The following is a 22951-nucleotide window of genomic DNA, read 5'->3' as shown; positions in this document are numbered from 1 at the left end:
AGGCTGTGGTTTGGAGAGGTGATGGGCCGTGTTGTGCGTGCAGTGTATGACCATGGAGCCAAGTCCCTGTGAACCCTGGTCATTGTTACCATGGTCCCACGTGGGTGCAGATGGGGAGAGGAGTTTCCCTACAGCTGGCATTCCCCCCCCACCAGACCACCTAGGAGAAAGTATCCCGATGGCTATCCCCAGCTGCAGGTGACCTTCGTGATTGCTCAGACGGAGCTTCCGTGCCACGCTGAGACACGTGGCAGGCAGCCTGTGTGTACAACACAGAACATCCGAGGGGGAGGGACTGTGAGTCACTCAGTCCTGCAGCGATCACATTTGGAAGAGCAGCACTTGTGCAATGCTGAGTGCGTAATTCTAGTTTAAATTCAATCATGGTGTTTCTACAACTGGAGGCAAGCACCAAACAACACCCAACAGGAGCTGCTCAGCCCAGAGAACGGCAGAACCTTGGAGGCTTCTGAATCATGAAGGAGGGAAGCTGGAAGAAGACATTCCAGGCTTGAGTGTGGCCAAAGGCGGGTCAGTGCACAGGAGACCCTTGCTGCTGGGCAGCCTGGGGCTTGAGGAGCAAGGGATGAAGCAGTGTAGGGCTGGTGCCAGGGGATTCCATGGGGCACCCAGTTCTAATCCAGGCAGGCTAGAGGGGCCCCAGGGCAGGTGGAAGGAAGGGTGAGGGGTATTTACACAGAAATGTGTGAGCCCTATTCAAGGAGCAGTTACTGACCTAGAGGGTGTGGTGACTAACACTACGGGACATAGGCCACCCCTCAATCTCCCATGCAGTGTGTCTAATGGAGAAGGACCCCATCCCAAGGGAAGAGAGTGTAGAGGCGCACAAGAGGGCCCCGGCAATGGCTCAGGGTCTGAGGGAGGTCTGTGCATGTAGGAAGAGATGGTTCCCTGACAAGGTCAATGCCCAACCCAGAGGACCTTGCCCAGAGATGGCCGTGAGGAGAGAAGGAACGAGAAATCTTGGTCCCTAGAGGGGCTGTAGCCACCAGACGCTTACCAGGAGAGCAGGCAACGAGCAACAGGGTGACCAATGGGGACTTGAAGGAGCCCCGGGAGTACCAGATCAGTCAACTATGGCCACATCCAAAGCCCACAGAGGCCAACAGCCAGGGGTGTATAGGGAGCAGAAGCTGAGTTACACCAAGGAAAACCTTTATTCCTACATAGAGAGCAGTATCCCTGAATGGTTAAAAGGCAGAGGCTGGGCAGGGGTGATCATCCAAGTTTGTGTCCTGGTTACACCATTTACTAGCTGTGTCAGAGAAGTCTCTTAACCTCTCTTCATCCTCAGCTTCCTCACCTGTCAACCTCACACAGCTGCGGAGACGTAAACGAGATAAAACACTTAACACAGTTCCTGGCTTATAGAAATGGTCCACAAATAGCTGCTATTTTTATTGTGACTATTTTTGCAAATGCTGTGGACAGCTGCTGCTGGCGCTTTTTTTGGTTTTGTTGCCTGGCATCTCTTCCTTTGGAATTGCCCCTCCCTACTCCCACCCACTTGGTTCCGATGTCCAGCTAATCCTGCCACTTGGACCCCTGCTGACAGGAGATGGGCAAGTGACCAATCAGATTTTCTCTCCCAGGGACTGGAACTCTAAGTGCCAGTGCCGTCATGCGGGAAGGCAGTTAGAGCTGAGTCATCCTGCGACAGGGAATTTCCTGGAGCAACTCCTGCTTCATCCCTCCCGGGGTCTGGGATGAAACTCACACTTCTCATTGCAGCCAAGTATCCCTCCTCACGACAGCCACAGGGCGAGACACCTCTATGGAAATGGCCGTGTGAATGGCAGTGTGGGGACCGGGAGGCTGGGAAAGAGGAGGTGATCTTCCCACTTCCTCCCTTCCCTCATCACTTAGGTCATCAGCAGGGCTTCTCTGCCCACCCCCCCTCTTTTTTTTTTTTCCTGGTAATATTTGTACTTAAATTGAGAGTCAAATAGTGAAGAGAGTTGGGACAACTGGGTAGCCACCTGGAAGAGATGAAGCTGGATCAATATATGAGGATAAACTCTAAATGGATCAAAGATTTAAATGTAGAAAGTGAGAACTTAAAGTCACTAAGAGAAAACATCAATGAATTGCTTTATAAGCTTTGGGTGGGGAGGGTCTTTCTAATTATGACTCAGAATCCAGAATCTATCAAAGAAAATATTTATAAATATACTACATATCCATCAAAAACTTAGCAGAAAATAGTAGCAAAGACAAACAACAAAGTGGAAAAAAAATTTCAATACAAATGATTGATTTCCCTAAAATACAAAGAGCTCCAAGAAATCAAGAAGAAAAAGATAAAAAAAATAATAGGAATGTGGGCAAAGAACATAATCAGAGCATTCAGAGAAAAAGAAATATAAATGGCTCTTAAACATTTAGAAGATTCTTAATCTTACTTGTAATAAGAGCAGTCATATTGACACCTAGCAGATTGATAAAAACTCAAAAGTTTGACAGCACATTCTTCTGATGAGGCTGTGGGAAAATAACCACATTCACACAATTTTGGTGGGAGGATAAGATGATGCAACCTCTGTGGAGAGCAATTAGGCATTATCTATCAAAAGTACAAATAGGACTTCCCTGGAGGCACAGTGGTTGAGAGTCTGCCTGCCAATGCAGGGGACACGGGTTCATGCCCCGGTCCGGGAAGATCCCACATGCCGTGGAGCGGCTAGGCCCGTGAGCCATGGCCGCTGAGCCTCTGTGTCCGGAGCCTGTGCTCTGCAACAGAAGAGGCCACAACAGTGAGAGGCCCGCGTACTGGAAAAAAAAAAAAAAAGTACAAATACATTTGCCCCTTGACCTCTGGAAATTTATCCTCCAGCTATATCTGCATCCAAATGAAATAACATATGTATACGGTTATTCATTCCAGCATTGTTGGTATTAGCAGAACACTGGGAACATCCCCAGTGACTAGTTTGTTTTTTGGGTTTTTTTGAGCCAAAGGTTTAAAAAAAGTCCATCCCCTGCTCTACCCCATTCCCATTGCCAGTTCTCAATTACTAAAGGCTTTAAATTTTTAGTTGATTTTTCAGATATTTATTCCTATATTTCTTTTTTTAATGCTTATATTATTTCTTGATTTTCAATTTAAGCATTATCTATTGACTACTAATGAAGAAAAGTATTTAACTTTATTATGTATCTCCCACTCCTAATTCACACACATGGAGCTATTCACTATCCTCCTTCATTTTTCCAAAGGTTACATTACAATTTTTTGTTATATTAATATTCAATATTTTGAGTATTATGTCTATCACCAGGGCTTCCCTGGTGGCGCAGTGGTTAAGAATCTGCCTGCCAATGCAGGGGACACGGGTTCGAGCCCTGGTCCAGGAAGATGCCACATGCTGCGGAGCAACTAAGCCCGTGAGCCACAACTACTGAGCCTGCACTCTAGAACCCTCGAGCCACAAGTACTGAAGCCTGCGCACCTAGAGCCCGTGCTCTGCAACCAGAGAAGCCACAGCAGTGAGAAGCCCATGCACTGCAACAAAGAGTAGCCTCCGGTCGCCACAACTAGAGAAAGCCCGTGCGCAGAAACAAAGACCCAACAGAGCCCAAAATTAATTAATTAATTAATTAAAAAATAAAAATTAAAAGAATAATTTAGCCCCCAAATATCCTATGTGTCATACATTTGAGATCCTCCGTTAGTTCCATTTTTTCCCCTGGAGATACTACTATGGTATCCCTTCATGTTCTTGCTTTCTCTATTATGCACTGGTTTTCCTCTAGACCTGCTGCACAGCTGTCATCTTCAAGCTTATCTTTACTACCACCCTGAGAATTTCCTTTGCTCACTCGATCTCATGTTGGATCCATTATGGTCTGGATCCCAAGTCTCCTAGATTTGCTTACTCATTTTAGTAAAGTACAGCATCCTCACATAGATTCCTAAGAATGAGTACATAGAAAAAATATGAGACCCTTCTTGTGTGAAAACATCTTCATTATACCCTTACACTTGGTGTTAGTTTGACTCTACAGTTGCTTTCCATATCCATGGGTTCTGCATCCTAGGATTCAACCAACTGCGGATCAAAAATATTCAGAAAAGAAAATTCAGAAAATATCCCAAAGCAAAACTTATAGCTTATATGCAAATACTACACCATTTTATATAAGGGACTTGAGCATGAGCAGATTTTGGTAATTGCAGGGGGTCCTGGAACCAATCCCTTATGGATACTGAAGTTTAACTGTATGTACAAGTTCAGAAATATTTTTTCCAAACGTTTCATTTGCTGATGGCACCCAGTGTTGCTGTTGAGAAGCTTGATGTCATTCTATTCCTGACCCTTTGTTGTGGCCTATTTCTTCTCTCAGGAAATCTCTCAGGAATCTTCTCTTGATTCCCGATGTTCTGAAATTTCATGATAATGTGCCTTGATGTGAGGTTTTATTTTATGATTATTATTTCTTGTGTTTGGGCACTCCATGGGATTTCTTGTATTATTTCTATGGTAATTTCCTTTCCTCAGCTTTCTCTCTTCTCCTTTTCCAAATATCAGTTTCGTATTGTTTCTCTCTTACTTTCCAAATCTGTATCTTTAATTTCCTACTTTCTATGAGATTTCATCAACTTTATCTTCTAACTTTTTTACTGAATGTTATTCTGGTATTGCCCTTTTAACTTCAAAGAGCTCTTTCTTGTTCTCTGATTTTTATAGGACCCTGTTCTCATTTCGTAAACTGATAGTCCTTTTGATTTTTTTTTTTTCTGCTCCCTGGCTTTTTTTTTCTGCTTCCTTAAAGTTTCTTTTTTTTTTCTTTTGGTTTCTGTCTTTCATGCAATCAATCTGCCACGTTAAATGTTAAGTCTCTAGCCATTTTAAATGTTGGAGTCTTCCAACTTCTAAAGCCTGTCCCTTGTATTTTTCAGACTGTTATTTTTTTAAAATAACTACATAAGTAATATACAAATGTATTCTCATTGCCCCAAATTCAAACAATACAAAAGTATAGGGAGAAAAATGTAAGAGTTCCCCCCCACACTCACTCTTGTTCCCAAAGGTAACCAGTGACAACAGTCTGGTGTGCCAAGATATTTTCTACCATACACTCTAAATCCACCCGAGTTCATGCAGATGTAATTAACTGGCTTTCATGGAGGATCCAGTGTGTGTGTGTGTGTGTGTGTGTGTGTGTGTGTGTTTCAATTTGTTTGTTTGTTCTAAGAGAGTTACTTAATTTTTTAATTGACTACCCAACATTTCAGTGTTAGGAGATCATATAAAAATCCAGATTACTGGGCTTCCCTAGTGGCGCAGTGGTTGAGAATCCGCCTGCCAATGCAGGGGACACGGGTTCGGGCCCCGGTCCGGGAAGATCGCACATGCTGCGGAGCAGCTGGGCCCGTGAGCCATGGCCGCTGAGCCTGCGCATCCGGAGCCTGTGCTCCGCCACGGGAGAGGCCACAACAGTGAGAGGCCCGCGTACCACAAAAAAAAAAAAAATCCAGATTCCCAAACTCTCTAAAAAATTAGGAATTTTGACAACAGTGGACCCATACATCCATATTATGAAGGGGCATCTTTTCTCCTAGTCCTCACTCAACCTGTGCTCATTCATAGTACTTGCCTGGCTCCTGTAATTGTTGGAGTTGGTGACACCTAAGTTAAGGTGTTGGTGTGCACTCTAGAAGTTGTAACACATCCATCACTAACTGATAAAGACTAGTCTACCGTATCATAGGAAGGCCTGTCAGACAGGAAAACAGAGGGGGAAGGCCTCCTTTTAGAATGTATGAAAAAGGGCTGGGGTGGACTAGTTGCCAGGTCAATTGCACTGTTGGGTCTGGAAGGTAGGATAGCTCATTAACTGCTAATCCCTGACTTCTCTGAGTATTTTTTTTTCCCACAGATCTTTCCCAATACAGATTGCACGGCAGCAAAACACACGTTCTGACTTCTAAGAAGAACAGGTACAAAATGAAGGGCAGTTGAGGCAGGAAGCAGCAGAGATGCTGACCTGCCAAGAGAGGACACTTAGTATGAGCTTCCACCAAGGCCACCACATGACGAATGGCTGCAACTCACTCTCACATGGCTGATGACCGCGGCTGACTCCCACATTTCCTCCAGTCAGGGAGGGGACCCACTGTGCCATTTTCCCGTAAGCAACGTCTCTGTGCATCAAATGTAAGTGAGCTTTTGGTATGTGTAACTCTGATCTCTCTACACAATTCTTCTATCTTATTTAACTTGGTAAATAGCAACACATCCACTCATCCAAGGCAAATCATGATTTAATCCCAGATGAATAGTAAAGAATACAATTTTTTTTTTCTTTTTTTTTTCTGGCCATGCCATGCAGCTTGCAGGATCTTAGTTCCCTGACCAGGGATTGAACCCGGGCCCTTGGTAATGAAAGCACAGAATCCTAACCACTGGACCGCCAAGGAATTCCCAAGTATACAGATTTCATGAAACTTTTATATTTAAAAAGGTTAGGAAGAATCTAGTAAAATCATTTCTGTAGGCAAATATTTAACTATAAGAATATATTATGTATTTGTCAATGGGAGAAAACATCCCTGGCCCATTTTAATGCACTGCCATACAGATAAATTTTAATGTTCCTTTTTTTAATTTCACAGGTTCATCAGATGGAAAAGAGATTGGCTAGACCTCATCATGTGTCTGCAGAACACAGAGCAAAGGGCCTTCAATTCTGCTAGGCTCCAGTCTAGTAAAGATCTCGTGGGACATTCTTCACATAAGAGAGGTGTGACTCCTGCTTTGGCCACTGTCGTCTCCTCACTCCATCTTCAAACTTTCTCCCCCTTTACTATCAGCCTCACTCCCAAGGGTCCAATAACTAGTCCCTACTTGGGCCTCGGTGCTGAAACCTGTACAGAGATCATAGAAACAGTATTACAGCCAATGTTAATTTTCTTGCTCCCAGTGAGATACCAGCCTTTCTTCCACTAAATTGCTTCACTATATTGTACTTGAGACATGAAAGGGTTGTCTTTGGTCAAATTTTCATCCAAAGCAAAAATAAACTAATGAGGACCTACTGTATAGCACAGGGAACTCTACTCAATACTCTGTAATGGCCTATATGGGGAAAGAATCTAAAAAAGAGTGGAGATATATATATATATATATATATATATATATATATATATATACATGTATATGTGTGTGTGTGTGTGTGTGTGTATAACTGAATCACTTTGCTGTACAGCAGAAACTAACACAACACTGTAAATCAACCATACTCCAATAGAAAAATAAAAATTAAATTTAAAAAAAATTTTAATAAAAAGTAATGTTTGACTCAGAGCAAGGATATTGAACAAAATTCTGAAAAGTTGAAAAATAACATAATATAACATAAATTAATATAAAATAAAATTAAAGTAAATTAAATTAAAAAGGACATTTAATGGGGAATACAGATGGAATGATCCAGGGTCCTTCCACAGACACTTTTTTAAGATGTAGACAAGAAGAAAGGAAAGAGAGGGGAGTGAGAAGACAAATTATATGATATTTCTTTCTTCTATTCCAAAGTAAATTTGTTCCTGCCTTTGCTTTCATCTAACACTGCTATCATAATTTCTCTTATTTGTTTTTCACTCTTGCATAGAAAAATGGAATTGTGCACCATGATTGAATCTAAATACTAAAATCATTTAAGATACACTACTCCAGGGACATACAGCAAAAGGTAATAAGTTTCTCAAAATGTGACCTAATTATAACTGTCCTTTTAAGTTTTATTTCCTACTGGGACCAAATGTCTGCAGTTAAAAATAATTCTTGAAACAGGTCCATGTTGTCACAAAACTTTTCAGAGTCACTTAAATGTTATCCATATTCCCAATTTATTTTTCTCCTCTGTTTCTGTGTGATAAAAGCCAGATAGCCAGGAGAGGCAGGAGGCCAGGCCACACTTCGGGCAGAGAACATGCTGGGCCAGAATTCTCACAGCCAAAGTCTCCCTTCTGACTGGAGGAGGAGTCAGCTTACCACTGGTTCACTGACACTCTGTGCACCAGTGACCCCATATCATTCCCGCTGTCAGCCGCCAGATAAGCTTTGAATGCCCAACAGTCAGAACTTCTTGCCCGTTTTTCCCCAGGCCCCCCATGAACAGCAGACTCATATGGCTTGAGCTTTGCTCTCATTTGCTGCACCAAATGGTCTTTGAGATGCTCAGGCCTCAGGCCCCCTCCATCTCCATGGTCCAGTGTTCACTCTCTCTTTCTAATGTCCATTTCAGTGACTCTCCTTTTAGAGGCAATCCTATGTTTCTGAATGAAAAAGCCCACTCTCGGTCTGGCCAGCATCTCTTGCTTGATTTGCCCTGATTCGAAGAGACCTGGCTTCTCACCGTGGGATTTTCTAAGGACATTTTCAGAAGCTGTTGCTTTTTCAATTCTGCGTTTAACTCTCTCCAAACAGGAACAAAAGATGAGGGTTCTTCTGATCTAAGGCCACATGCCCTGAGGTTCAACACATATGTCCTGAAGTCACACAGACCTAGGCTTGAATCCTAATCCACCACTTGTCTGACTCCAGACACATGCTTGAACTCCCCAAATCTCAGTTTCCTCATCTGTGAAATGGGGATGATAAAGGAGGGACTTTATAAAGTTGTTGTAAGGATTAAAATTGATAAAGAATGCCAAGCAGTTACCACAGAGCCTAAAGTGTTGTAGGCACTCAGTAGATATGAGCTATTATTATTAGGGCATTTGAAAAAATCACTTCTTCCAGGCTTTAGTGCAGATAGAGGATGCTATTTTTGTTTGTTGAGGGTGCTGGAAGGATTCAAGCCAAAGATGGCTAGAAATTAAATTACGTTAGTCTTCTGGATACTCTTCTCTCCTGAATCAAGCTCATAGGAGAAGTAAACAGCTAAGAAAAGAGAGAAGCCACAGCCAGGATCTTACGCAGGAGGCCCTGGTGAGAGCTCACATGCAAAGACATGCCGTTTCCAGGGCCTTCTACACCCTGAAAAGGGGAAGCTGAATTTTGAAGTGAGCAGATACATTTTAATTTTAAATTTCAGATATGCACATTTATTCTGTGCTAAATGGTACCCTTGGGCCTCTTTGGGAGTGTGGGTGACCAGCTGACCACTGTTCAAAGCTAGATATGAAATACCAGATCTGGTATTGGGAGCTTTATAAATGATATAGAGTGTCACTGGGAGCTCCCCACCTAGTCTTGGCAAGAAGCACTGTAGGCTTCTGCCCAGGGAGACTAGAAGAAAAGGAACCAGAAAAGAACATTGCTGGCTGGAAGCAACAAAGAACAGACAGACAAAAATGAGAACTGTTATACTCCAATAAAGATGCTAAAAAAAAAAAATGAGAGCTGCGGGAAGCACTGCTTGGCAGTGACTGTGATGGGGACCAGTGGGCAGGGGGGAGCGATCAGGAAGGGGAGTGAGAAACCTAACAGGCTTTCTAGTTCACCTGCTGGGTTTCCACACTGTGCTGGGTGCTGTGAGGTCCAGAGTCATACGAAAGTCAGTCTCCACACAAAGCATCTGGCAGCATTTCTAGGATACTAATGCACGATTATAGAGCTCACATGTAAGACAAAAGTAATGGGAACACGAGCACCTTCCATTAAATATTAATAAACAGAAGTTACCCTCAAGCAGCGAGGAGTGGGCTGTGGATCCCCAAGCCTTCTCACTCCTTCTTCACGGTCTCTCAGAAGGGCCCCCAGGGCAGAAATGCACCCCTTCACGTTCTCTTTATGGGCTTGCCTCCCATCCGTGTCTCACGACCCCCCTCCCTTACCTGGGATCACCTGTTGTATTTGTTTCCTAGGCTGCCATCACAAGTGATGACAGACAGACTTTGTGCCTTAAAATAATAGGAATTCTTTTTCTCCCTGAAGTCCACAGAGGGAGGCAGGGCTGCACTCGCTCTGAGGTTCTAGGGGAGAATCCTCCCTTGCTTCTTCCAGCCTCTGGTGGCTCCAGGTGTCCTTGGCTTGTGACAGCATCCCTCTAATCTCTGCCCCCATCTCCACATAGCCTTCTCCTCTGTGTCTGTGCCTTCTCTTCTTTCTCTTCTAAGGACACTTGTCATTGGATTTAGGGCCCACATCATCCAGGATAATTTCACATCTTGAGATCTTTAACTTAATCACATCTGCAGAAATTCTTTTTCCAAATAATATCACATTTACAGGTGGTGAGTGTTGGGGCATGAACATAACTTTTTGAGTTCCACCATTCTACCCACTACACCTGCCAAATAAACAACTCACACTCGTCTCAGACTTTGTTTTTGGTAGAACCCGAACAAATCAAGCAGCCAAAGAAACACAGTGTATCTAGTCCACCCCTCCACCACTAGGCAGGTCCCATAGAAAGCATACCAAACAAATAGCTCATAAAACTTATCAAACTTCAGTGCCTATTTGATTCAGCACTGTAGCCCCAGGGTTTAGCACACAATGCCTGGCACACAGTAGGTCTCAAAAAAATATTTGTTGAACGAATAAAGTCTCACCATCAGATCCCAGGTAGAGAAACAAACTTTTTTTTTTCTTAACTGTTTTTTTTCCAACAGCTTTATTGAGGCATAATTTACATACAGCAAAATTCACCCACTGTAAGTGTACAATGTGATAACTTTTAGTAAATTTATAGAGGTGTGCAATCATCACCACAAACCAGTTTTAGAGCATTTCCAACACCCCACAAAGTTCCCTTATACTTGTTTGCAGTCCAAACCCCACTTTCACCCCCAGCCCTAGACAACCACTGATCTGCTTTCTGTCTCTATAGATCTTTCCCTTTCCGGATGGTTCATGTAAATGAAATTACATAATATGTTGTCTTTTGCTCCTAGCTTCTTTCATGTAGTATAATGATTTTAAGGTTGATCCACGTTGTAGTATATAACAGTAACTCATTCCTTATTGCTGGATGTATTCCATTGCATGAATATGCAACATTTTCTTTATCCATTTACAATAGATGGACATTTGGATTGGTTCCAGTTTGGAGCTGTTATGAATAACGTTGCCATGAACAGTCACATACAAGTCTACGTGTAGTCATATATTTTCATTTCACTTGAGTAGATACCAAAGAGTAGAATCCAACTTCTCATTTTGAAAATTTTCAAATCTATAGGAAAGTTGAAAGAATAGTACATTATACATCCTTTACCTCCATTCTCAGTTGGTAACATCATGCCATATTTACATTATCTTTCTGTCTTCATGAAATATTTTTTATGTACCATCTGATAGAAAGTTGCAGACATCATGACATATTTCCCTGACTTCACCTCTTAATTATAAGGTGATTCTCCTACATAATCACCATACCATTATCACAACGAAAACTTTTTTCCCAACTTTATTTTGAATTTTTCAAACCTACAGACAGACAAATTGAAAGAATAATACACTGAAATGATCCTTGACTTTGCCACCATTTCCCATATTGCTGCTTTGACCCTTCTTTCTCAAACCTTCTCACTGCCATTGCTCCTAAAATATTTGTGTTGGGTTGTTCTTGGTGTAAAGCCATGGAATATTCCTGAGCTGTCACACTCTTACTCCTCCATTGTTTATTCCCTGAGTTTTCAGGGCTGGCTTCACAAGACTCCAAGGTGCCTCTAACGTGTTGTCCTGAGGGATATTGCAAAACTCTCAAAACTTCCCTCACCTCTTTCAAGGCTTTGCTCAGATGTCAACCTCTCGATGACACCTACCCTTCCCCTTTCCACATCTGCACCCTGGCAGCCACGCTGGACCACTCCGTCCACCATCCATCCTCCCCTACGGGGCACACCTGCCCTGAGTGGAAAAAAAGCTGGGCGATCTGCCCTGACTTACGAGGGATGCCAGTCAGATTCTTGCTCTTGCAGCTTGAAGTGGGAACTGGGGTGGGGGTGGGGGGGTCCTGCACGATGGGGTGGGGGCACTGTAAGGAAGCTGAGAAAGAGGCTTGGGACAGAGGTGGTGGAGAGAGGCTGTAGGAGAAAGGAAGTTATGCAGAAGCAAGGGGAGTGAAAGCTATGAGACAGAGGAAAGCCCTTGGAGGAATAGGAAGACAGCGAGGCGTTCCACAGATCCCTGCCCGCGAGGTCCCTTGAGCTGCCCTGGATTCAGGACATATCTGGTTCCAGTCTCTGTGAGGCCTGGACAGGCCACAGGTCCTGTTTTCCTACACTTTCTGTCACCCTCACTGCTTCGCAATTTCTTCCCCACAAAACTCATCACTTGAACTAGGTTGAGTGAGAGTTTAATCCTTGCAACCCAAAGAAGCCGAGTAACATGGAAATACACGGGTGTTTATTGTGTACAAGAGACTGCAGGGAAAGACAAACCTCCTGGAGATGGTCCGTACGTGCGAGGACCTTACTGTTTTCTCCTCTGCTTTTCTCCATAGCAACACATCCTCTTGTGGTGTCCTACAGGCTTGCTACTCACAGTGTGGTCCAAAACCCACCTACATATACATCACTTGTGAGATTTTTTTTTTTTAAAAAAAGCAGAATCTGGGACCTCACCCCACATCTACTCAACCCCAGGTAAGAACATTAAACTTTGCGGAGCATTGCTTCTCCCCAGCCAATAGTCCCAAACCCACTGTACCAATCAATCACCTTTCCACTCTCGGGGCTCCCATCTGCCGCTGATTTGATAGCCAACATCAATAATTCTATGGATATCAAAGCTTTTGGTAAAGCTCTCGGCCTATAAAATGCAGGCTTCTTAATGCTCTTCCTTTGCCTGTATCCTTCAGATGTCTTTCATTAGACTTTCTTTGTAATGGTGTTGTAAATGGTTTGCATTTTTTCAGAGGCTCATCCTGTTTTGGGAAAATCCCGTGGAGTAAATCCAAGGATTGCAGGAATCTCCTTCTCTACCCTGTTCTTTACAATTGCAGATGATCTCTAATGAGCATTTTAACTACATTCTTTCAACATACCGTCATCCTTGCAAAGTATCTGTAGGTTCAGGTTACAGCTTGTTTTCATCTGAAAACACCAGAGAAAGATAAAAAACCCCATCAAGAGATAAAACACCAAGAAAAACAATGAGACCATTTTTCCAAGAGAGATTCATGTTTTAGTTTCCCTAAACCGTATGCCCTCAAGTGTCCATCTCAGGGGTCACTTGCTGGGCTGGGTGTATCATGCCTTCAGGACCAGTCACGCCCACTTATATTTGCAAATCTTCCTGCAGGTCCTCAGAAAGGGGACCTGGAACAGGGTGAAGCTTTGTGTGTGCCACCCTCTGATTTCCCCTCCTATCCTCCCTCTAGCCCTCTGTTCTCTCTTGTGGCCTTTATTCATCTTTCCTTCCTCCCAATAAGATGTATTGAGGGCTGACAGTGGGCCACATACTGTGCTGTGCTGGGTACTGGAGATGCAGCCACTAAGAGGTTACAGGTCCGCCTCATGTTGGGACAGTGTGGTCTGGGGGCTGCCTTGAGAAAATGATATCTGAGGGCTTCCCTGGTGGCGCAGTGGTTGAGAGTCCGCCTGCCGATGCAGGGGACACGGATTCGTGCCCCGGTCCGGGAGGATCCCACATGCCGCGGAGCGGCTGGGCCCGTGAGCCATGGCCGCTGAGCCTGCGCATCCGGAGCCTGTGCTCCACCACGGGAGAGGCCACAACAGTGAGAGGCCCGCGTACCGCAAAAAAAAAAAAAGAAAGAAAGAAAATGATATCTGAGCCAAGGGCCCAAAGGATGAGTAGTGGTGAGCCAGGCTAAGAAAGAAGGGGATCCCCTTGTTCCCTGGAGATCACCCCTGTTCCCACTTGGTATCTTCGCTCGTTGGCCCCACACTGTCCTTGCCCAGTGCCCTGTGTGCTGACAGCTCTGGAGCCCAGGCTTGGACACTTGCTTCCATTCTTCTCTGTGTCTGACCTTGGCCTGGGACGTTTTCTGCCCCACTTCTCCCATACTGGTGCCCACAGCTGACAGGATCCCTTCCCAGCTGATAGGCAATGGCAGCTTTTTTCCTCTCAATTGATTAGAAAGCGCTTCTTTCCTAATAGAATTCTTTTTTGCTCTCAGGACAATAACTCAGGCTCATTGCAGGGTGTATGTGTATGACACAGTCAGTGGTTGTGCAGGAAACCATGTCTAACACAGCTGCATCTTCTCGGCGCCATGCCCCTGGCAGGTCTTGGTGGCAGGAGAACCACATGTGCTGGGTCAAGTCTGGCTGCATCTTGCAGATGCCCTCATTCAGGCTGATGGAGGCCTAGAGTAAGTGATATTTCCCACATGCTTCTCTCCAGGTTAGACAAGCAGCTGCTGGATTCCTCTCTCGCTCTGAATAAATTCAGTTGTTTTGCTAACTGGACTACAGCTTCTTTTTTCAGAACGTCACAGGCATATTTTCGGGTTTCTGTGAACAGGTGCTGCAGGAAGCACGATTCATTTGTTTATTAGGATGTTACCCTGTGTTTTGAAAAACAATTTCAAGAGGAAAATTGGCCTCTCGATGCCTTCTGCTTTTTCTCCTTAGGCCCTAAGCTGTGAACAACTGCTATTACCTTTAGTTTACAGAATCCCCATCTGGTTTGGTACTTTGATTTATGTTGGCTGTAATCCAGAATGGCTGATTTGGTTTATTTTAAGGAGGTTTATTTTAAGAAACTTTTGACATTTAAAATTTTAATTGGAACAATCTGTACCCAGAAATTTTTTAATGCAGTCTAGGATTAAAAGATGTTCTTTGACATGTTTTAAAAGAAAGCAGGGTTTTAAAAGAAAGCAGGGCTTTCCACACCTGCCTAGTCTTGGTACTTCAGGACTTTGTTGAAGATGTGGAGGGAGAATCCTCAGGTTGGGGGGTCCCACCAGGGATGAGCCTCAAGCCCATCCTTAAGCTTGATTTACAAACTCTGCTGGATGGACTGTCTGCTGTGAGCCAGTTACAGGGTGATGAAGGGCATGCTCTTAGCCCGCTCTCATGAGGTGGTCAGGCCTAAACTGGGGTGGATTCAGGAAATATGCCTCATTCCCTTCACCAAAGGTCAGATTTTCCTGGTTCTGAGAGGCAGAAAGAGACCAGGTTGGATTGGAGCACCTCCACCTGAGAATTGAAGTCACAGCTAAAAGTTCAAGAGCCTGGGGGGGGGTCTGATGCTCCCAAGAAGCATCCCAGCTTCCAGAGGTTGGCCTGAATCTCCGGGGACATTACACACAGTGCCTGGAATTCTTAGTACTTTTGGTGAGCCTCAGCTGATCTGGGATCCCTGAAATTGCTGCTGATTGAAGCAAAGAGCTTCCCAGCCTCCAAGAGGGGATTGAGAGAGAGAAAACCCATAGCTCATCAAGCCCAACGGATCCTAAGAAATGGGAGGGGCTGGTGTTCATCAGGCCCTGGGTAGCAACTTGTGAACCATACCCTAGCCCCTGCTTCTCTCCCCAGCTCCAGCTTTGCTGCTGGTATTGCCACATGTGAGCACAACCAGCCCTTGGCCTTAGAGAGGATTTCCTCTAATTCTACTTCCCTATTTCTCCAGACAGCACTTCCATTCTCCATTCTCCCAGTCACCATCTTAGAGTCATTCTCCACTTTACTTGCCTGCCATAAGGCTCAAACATTAACTGTGTGTTCTTGGTCCAGTTTCTTAATCTCTCTGAATCCCAGTCTCATCTATTTAAAAAGTACCTACCTCATTTTTAGAAAACCTTTGATGTCAAGAGTTTGAACTTATTTGGGAAATGAAGCGGAGATAAAAGGTTTTAACTTTTTAAGAGCACCTACTATGTGTCCGGCTCTATTAGACATTTTACATTGAAGCTTTAAACTTAATTAACATACCCCTCCCTCTGCTTTTCAGTTGTAACTCCTATTATTTGCCTACTTGTATCTTACTCCAGGCAAACTAGATTACTCATTCTTTCTCACTTGAGCAAGCTTGAATTCTCTCCCAATTCTTTGTTTTTGATCATACTCTTTTTCGTTTTTTAAATTTATTTATTTATTTATTTATTATTTTTTTTAAATTTATTTATTTATGGCTGCTCTGGGTCTTTGTTGCTGCGCGCAGGCTTTCTCTAGTTGCAGAGAGTGGGGGCTACTCTTCATTGCGGTGTGCGTGTTTCTCATTGTGGTGGCTTCTCTTGTTGTGGAGCATGAGCTCTAGGCATGCAAGTTTCAGTAGTTGCAGCACCCGTGCTCAGTAGTTGCGGCGCGGGGCTCAGTAATTGTGGTTAGTCGCTCCTTGGTATGTGAGATCTTCCCGGACCAGGGATTGAACCTCTGTCCCCCGTGTTAGCAGGTGGATTCTTAACCACTGGACCACCAGGGAAGTCCGATCATACCTTATTTTTCTACCTGATCTATCCCACCTCCCCAGAATGAAATCCTATACATCTTTTAAGGTCTATCAACGATGTGCTGGTAAATATTTAACAACCAGCTCTGCAGACAGAAAGAGCCCTGCTTTGTAGTTTTTGTCAACTTTCGTAGTGTAAAAACGCCCACCACGGCCAATTGCACGCTACCAACCTGACATCAACTGGCTCACAAAATTTCTGAAGAGGCAGAGACCAGAACGAGCTGGCTCTAGTGCAGCACGGCACCTGCCACGTCACCTTGATACGCCCAGGCTGTAATATTCCTTCCCTCCTCTGAACTTCATTAGTAGTTTGTACTCCCTCGTGAAAGTCTTCTTCATTGTATTGTTATAATGAATCCCTGTTAATTATTAGCTTTTCAAGGACATGAACTGTGTCTTACTCATCTAGGTATTCACAGTGCTGCCTAGAACAATGATGGTGTTTCAATAAATATTTGCTGCGTTAGACCGATGATGAAGATTATCGCTCGGGCTTGACACACGGTTGTGGGGAGGAGACAATGACATCATTAGTAAAGTGCTTACCAGAATGCTGGGCCCAGGGAGTGCTCAATTAGTGATCACCTGTGGCTTCTGGAATTAAGGGGGCACACATTTTAATTCTAATGGTGGTTCTCAACAACTCCCTCCACCCCAAAATACACACACATTATAAGTACCTCGGAAACTTTTACAAATCCCAATGCCCAGGCCGATAGGTCAAATATCAGTATTTTTAAATTTCCCCAAGTGCTTCTGTTGTGCACCAAGTTTGAGAATCACTCTCCTCAGTGTGTCCAATCCTCTCCCTGGCTGATGAGTCAAGAATGTTGAAAAGGAAATGGAACCAGCTAGTCCTTTAAAAATCCTCCTGTTCACTAAACAATTCCAGTAAATAGGAGGAAAACTCACTTGTAGGATTGCCTTATTTGGTGATCAAGTTGGGTGGAGTCACCTGGGAGGGGCAAAGCTGAGCATGAGTAATGAATGCAGCCTTCTGTAGGGGCAGCAGAGAAATACCTCTTTGTCAGCAAACTCCTGTAAGTGAAGTTTTTCAAGCTGGAGAATGTTAGAGGCATCTCATTTAAACTAGATTTGGTCCTTGTGATGATTTTGTGCAGATTAAACAAAAGTACATTTTGCTTCAATGAGCATCAGTGTATTTGTCCTGATTCTTTTGTTCCACTAGAATTTTGTCGTATGAAAGTCACTGAGGGACTTCCCTGGTGGTCCAGTGGTTAAGACCTCGCCTTCCAATGCAGGGGGTGTGGGTTCGATCCCTGGTCGGGGTGCTAAAATCCCACATGTCTCGCGGACAAAACCAAAACATTAAACAAAAGCAATAGGGCTTTCCTGGTGGTGCAGTGGTTAAGAGTCCGCCTGCCAATGTAGGGGACACGGATTCGTGCCCCAGTCCAGGAAGATCCCACGTGCCGCGGAGCGGCTGGACCCGTGAGCCATGGCCGCTGAGCCTGCGCGTCCGGAGCCTGTGCTCCGCAACGGGAGAGGCCACAACAGTGAGAGGCCCGCGTACCGGAAAAAAAAAAAAAAAAAAAAAAAAAAAAGCAATATTGTAACAAATTCAATAAAGACTTTAAAAAACTTTTTTTAACTTACTGAGCTATGAAGCCTCAAAATTATTCTTATTCTCCTATTTGTGGTAATGAGGATGACCCTCCTTTAAGTCAAGATAATAGTGCATTTCTATCATTGAGAAGCAGGTATTGCTTTCGCCATTAGAGTTGGTGACACTGAAACAGTGTGAAACCTGATTGGTCCAAAGTGACCAATCCTATTTGACAGGGGATGCCAAATAGGAAATCAAAGATTCCTGTCCTAACCACTTGACACTTGACACACTTCATCCTTCATGGATATTTTAGCTATTGAGGTTTTGTCATCTATTTCTCATATTAAAGGTATATACTAAACAAAAGCAAAAACAAAAACAAAACAAACTTTGAAAGGTTTGATCCGAAAAGTAAATTAAGCAATTCTGCTTTAAGAGGTTACTCCCTTTGTTTTTTCTTATAAAAATGATAGCCTGGGAGTTCACTTTAAAGAAGGAGGAATTGAGAGGAAGAGAAAAGAGCATATGTGGGCATGTGTTACAGAGTTACATTTTAGAGGTCTAACATGCTAAATTCTTTGATGTGTCTCTATGGATGAGTCTTTAAAAAATGATTTTCTTTTTGGAGGCACTAATGAAAATATGTATGGAAGTGTTAAGTGGCTGATGGTAATCCTTCAAGGAGCATTATTGGCTGCGTTGGATCGTACCAGATGCTTTTGTAAAAGCCATGTTTATTCTACACTTAGTCCAATTTGGAACTTTCTTGTAGAGACTCTGGATTGTCTTTGAAATAAACATTTTTAACTATGTTATTCAGTGGATTATAATTTTTTTCTCCTATGGTATACACATAGCATATCATTAAAATATATGGATTTTTTTAAAACTCTAAAGTAAAACGAACTTTTAAAAGAAATCTTGGCAGAACCTCAGATGTTAGATCAAGGTTCTGTAATACCATAAACCCATCAAATTCCCAGTGTCATTAGAACTCTGGCTGCTATGTGAATCACAGCCTCAAAACCATGACTCACCTTTCTATTACTTTTTCTCTGTTCTAACATTATACGTTTATAAAGGACAGGTATTATGACACCAACTTCTATTATATCGAATTTATCCCAAAGTACCACCAACAGGGACCACTGAACACCATTATGGGTAAAGCTCTGAATCAGGAATCAAGTCTACTACTACCCTCAAAAATCACAGTGATTTTGATTCACCAGATAAAGTTACAGGTCTAGCTATAGAATCAGACTGAGCAAAAGATCCAGCAGTTTCCACTTGTTGCTGCAAATCTAACAAGAGACAGTGGCAGTAGAACTGGAAACGTTCCATCTACAGGTCTTACACATCATTCTTTTTCTTTGCACAAGGATTCTGTGATAATCTTTCAGCCAGACTGTTGTATGAGCACTCAGAGAGCATCTCAGACTCCCCTTTTCTTGAGAAAATGGGAAGGGTTGTACAAACGCCCTGAGTTCTTTGAAATAAGGGCCTGCCCAGAATCATAGTCACCTAAAATCCCATTGTGTTGTAATAAGTGGTAAAAAAAGGATGATAAACCAAGGTCCAGTTTGATTGCAAGGATGAATTGAAACTAGGAAAAGAGGGAAGGGCTACTGGTATTGCAAAAATTGTCTGAAGGAGAGAAGGGCGATGGATGAGTTCAACTCTCTCGGTGCCTTAAGTCAGGACCCTTTGGAAGTCTCCCTAATTGCACCTTTTTGTGTGTGTGTGTGTGGTACGCGGGCCTCTCACTGTTGTGGCCTCTCCCATTGCAGAGCACAGGCTCCGGACACGGTTCACGATCCCAGCCGCTCTGCAGCATGTGGGATCTTCCCGGACCGGGGCATGAACCCGTGTCCCCTGCATCGGCAGGTGGACTCTCAACCACTGCGCCACCAGGGAAGCCCGCTAATTGCACCTTCTAAGGAAGGGAGCATTGAAGATACAAAAAGAGCAATTTGCTTGCAAATATGCCTCATTTTAACCGTGGGAATAGCTACACAGAAACTGGCCCAACATTTGTGGGTGTTTACCTGTTATGAAAGATGTTGAGATGCAGAAATTCTAATTTCAGAAGATCTGGCATCCCGTCAGGGTTAGAGCAAATAAGGATGGGACACCCAATATCCACAGGTGAGAGAAAAACACTGCTTATCAATTAAGACTGGCTTTAACTGCTTACAGCAAACAAAGGACATTGGCTTAAGTAAGACAAATCTCTTTCTTTCTCATCCTGTAAAAGAACCACTCCAGGGCTGGTATAGCAATTGCATGGTTTTAGGGACCCAGGCTCTGCCATCCTTGGCACATGGTTTCCACTTCATGGTTCAGGATGGCTGCTTGAGATCCACCCAACAGGAAGGAGGAAGGGAAGGGGCAGGAGGTAGAGAAGCTGCTCTACCTCAGCTGGGTACACATCAGCTGTTTTCTTGGCAAGTTTGCCAGAAACTGCCTTCCATTCATATTACATGGAAACAATTAGTCCAACTGACCATCTATCACTGCAAAGGAGCTTGGGAAATACGCTATTTACAGCACTCATGGCCCCGGTAAAAACTGGAGTTCTGTTACAAGCAAAAAGTGAACAGATACTGAGGTAAGAACCCAGCAGAGTCTGCCACAACCTGAACGATGTCAGTGCTGAGATTCAGATTTGAGAGGCTGCCGTAATTAAGTGGAAAGCCTAGAATTCAGGAGACCTGGATCCTGTTCTCACGTCTACCCAAGTGTCCAGTGAGTTAGTAATCTCATCTGTAAAACAGATATTTCATGGCTAAAAAGTAAATATTGTGACACATGATATTATAAGCATATAAGAGAACCCCTTGTTTAAAGTATCTCCTCTCCAATAAAGATGTTTAAAAAATAATAAATAAATAAATAAATATGTTGAAAAAAATAAAATGATTAAAAAAATAAAAATAAATAAAGTATCTCCTGAATTAATTACCTGGTCTAAAGCACATAGAATGGTCAAAATAGAATGGTCAAAGGAATAGAATGGTCAAAACTTTGAGTTGAAAGGGACATTCAAGGATATCTAATTCAACCTCCCTCCCAATATAGGAATCTCTGCCACAGCAACCCTGACAGATGGTCCCCTGTCTTGTGCTTGAGCACCCCTAGAGTGTGTTATTCTGCAGTGGCATTGATGGACAGCTCTGGTTGTCAGATAGTTTATCTGGATAGTGATCCAAAAACTGCCTCCCTCGAACCCCCATCTCCTGAAACAACAGAGAAAAAATCCATTGTCTCCTCTTCATGGCAGTGCTTCAGCTATTGGAAAACAGCTCTTCTGTCATCACTTAGTCTTCTACCCTTCAAGCCAAACATTCCTGATTGTTGCAACTGTTTCTTAAGTAACCAGGTGCCCATCCCTCTAACCATCTGAATATCTTTCTTTCTTTTTTTTTTTTTTTTTTTTTTTTGCGGTATGCGGGCCTCTCGCTGTTGCGGCCTCACCCGTTGCGGAGCACAGGCTCCGGTCGCGCAGGCTCAGCGGCCATGGTTCAGAGGCCAAGCCGCTCCGCGGCATATGGGATCTTCCTGGACCAGGGCACGAACCCGTGTCCCCTGCATCGGCAGGCGGACTCTCAACCACTGCGCCACCAGGGAAGCCCCTGAATATCTTTCTTTACGTTAGTGTTTCTCGAACTCTGTTGACTATGACCCACAGAAAGAAATCTATTTTACATATCATCAGTACACATATACCTGCATGTAAATGAAACAGGAGTTTCATAAAACAATACGTAGCCTTATTAGCAGACGCAAACTTGTATATTTTCCAGTTCAACTCTATTCTATTCACTATATTGTGTTCTATTTTATTTTGTAAAGGCAGGTTGCTATCCACTCAATGGATTTCATACTCACACATAAGTGGCAACCCATAGTTTGAAAATCACTATTTCAGATGCACTCCGGCCTATAAATATTCTTAGAGGGTAGTGCCTTGATGCTGCAGGCTGACTGGAGTAGGCAAAAGGGGCTTTTACTTCCTGAGTCCAGAACTTAGTGTCTTTATTTTAAGGAAAACTAAATGCATTGAATTTGAAAGTAACACCATCACACCATTGGCTGAACATTTGAGTCAGTTATAACTGACCTTCTCCATGTGAACAGCTATCTGAGCCTGCTTTACCCCACCCTCTCCTTGTGCAACTGATTTTTTTAAACCTAGATACAGAGCTTTAATTTAATCCTGTGAAATTTCTCTTTTTTTAGTTTCAACTTTTTTCAATGTTTCAAAAACTTTTGGGATCATTTTTGTCATCAATCTTTCCAACTTTATAGCATATATGTATTTTATAAGTATATTTTCCATAGAATAATAAAATTTTATATGGTTTAGCACTTAAAAGATGACTGTTGACCTAAAGTCTCTGACCCTATTATAGCTATTTATAAACAAATGGTTGAAAAAGAAGCAGGAAAGATAGAGATCTATGGTACTGGATAAGAAAATAAAAGTTCTGAGAGGTAGGATTTGAAATTATTACTATTATTATTATTTTGTATAGGTTTCCTACTTAAACTCAAATTAGATAATGTTTACCCATCATGCGGCAAGAGAATGCCAGCATGCTTCAACTTCATGGGCACTCAATTTGTAAAGATCAAACATGTATGGCCTACACCGCTAAGACCTGGGAATTCCACCCAGAAACTCTGGAGAGATGGAGATCCCCTGATGTGATGCATCTCTTCCGGCTAGAAGGTAGAGTAGGGCAAGTGGACATGATTTTCATTTGTTTATTTATTCATCTATTTATTCTAGAGATATCTGTTGTGTCAAACACTGAAAGGCAAAAGCAGGGGGCCCTCAATTAGGCTCTGGGGGTATGGGGACGGAGGAAATGCAAAGCAGGGAGCCCTGAGCCTCTCCTCCTATACTTAGGGAGGAGGTAGCCTGGACTACTCTGTTGTTAAGTCTCAGTGAGCTCAAGAAATAAGGACTTTCCTAAGAGCTGGTAAGAGTTAGCTAGACAAAGAGCCAGCCATGTGCCAGAAGGCTCAGAGGTGA

At 43.3% G+C, this 22951-nt stretch overlaps 1 long non-coding RNA gene across 1 annotated transcript; it reads left to right on the top strand.

Moving 5' to 3' along the window:
• The first annotated feature begins 396 nt into the window (after nt 1-396).
• LOC132501045 (uncharacterized) lies at nt 397-7123 on the top strand. Its single transcript, XR_009534121.1, has 3 exons — nt 397-531; nt 5902-6179; nt 6638-7123. It is a non-coding gene; the product is annotated as an uncharacterized LOC132501045 (long non-coding RNA).
• The last annotated feature ends 15828 nt before the right edge of the window (nt 7124-22951 follow it).

Source organism: Mesoplodon densirostris, chromosome 13 (assembly GCF_025265405.1).
Source record: "Mesoplodon densirostris isolate mMesDen1 chromosome 13, mMesDen1 primary haplotype, whole genome shotgun sequence".
Taxonomy (NCBI): domain Eukaryota; kingdom Metazoa; phylum Chordata; class Mammalia; order Artiodactyla; family Ziphiidae; genus Mesoplodon; species Mesoplodon densirostris.
The sequence above is the reverse complement of the archived record's forward strand: the minus strand, read 5'-3'. Positions and strand labels throughout refer to the sequence as shown.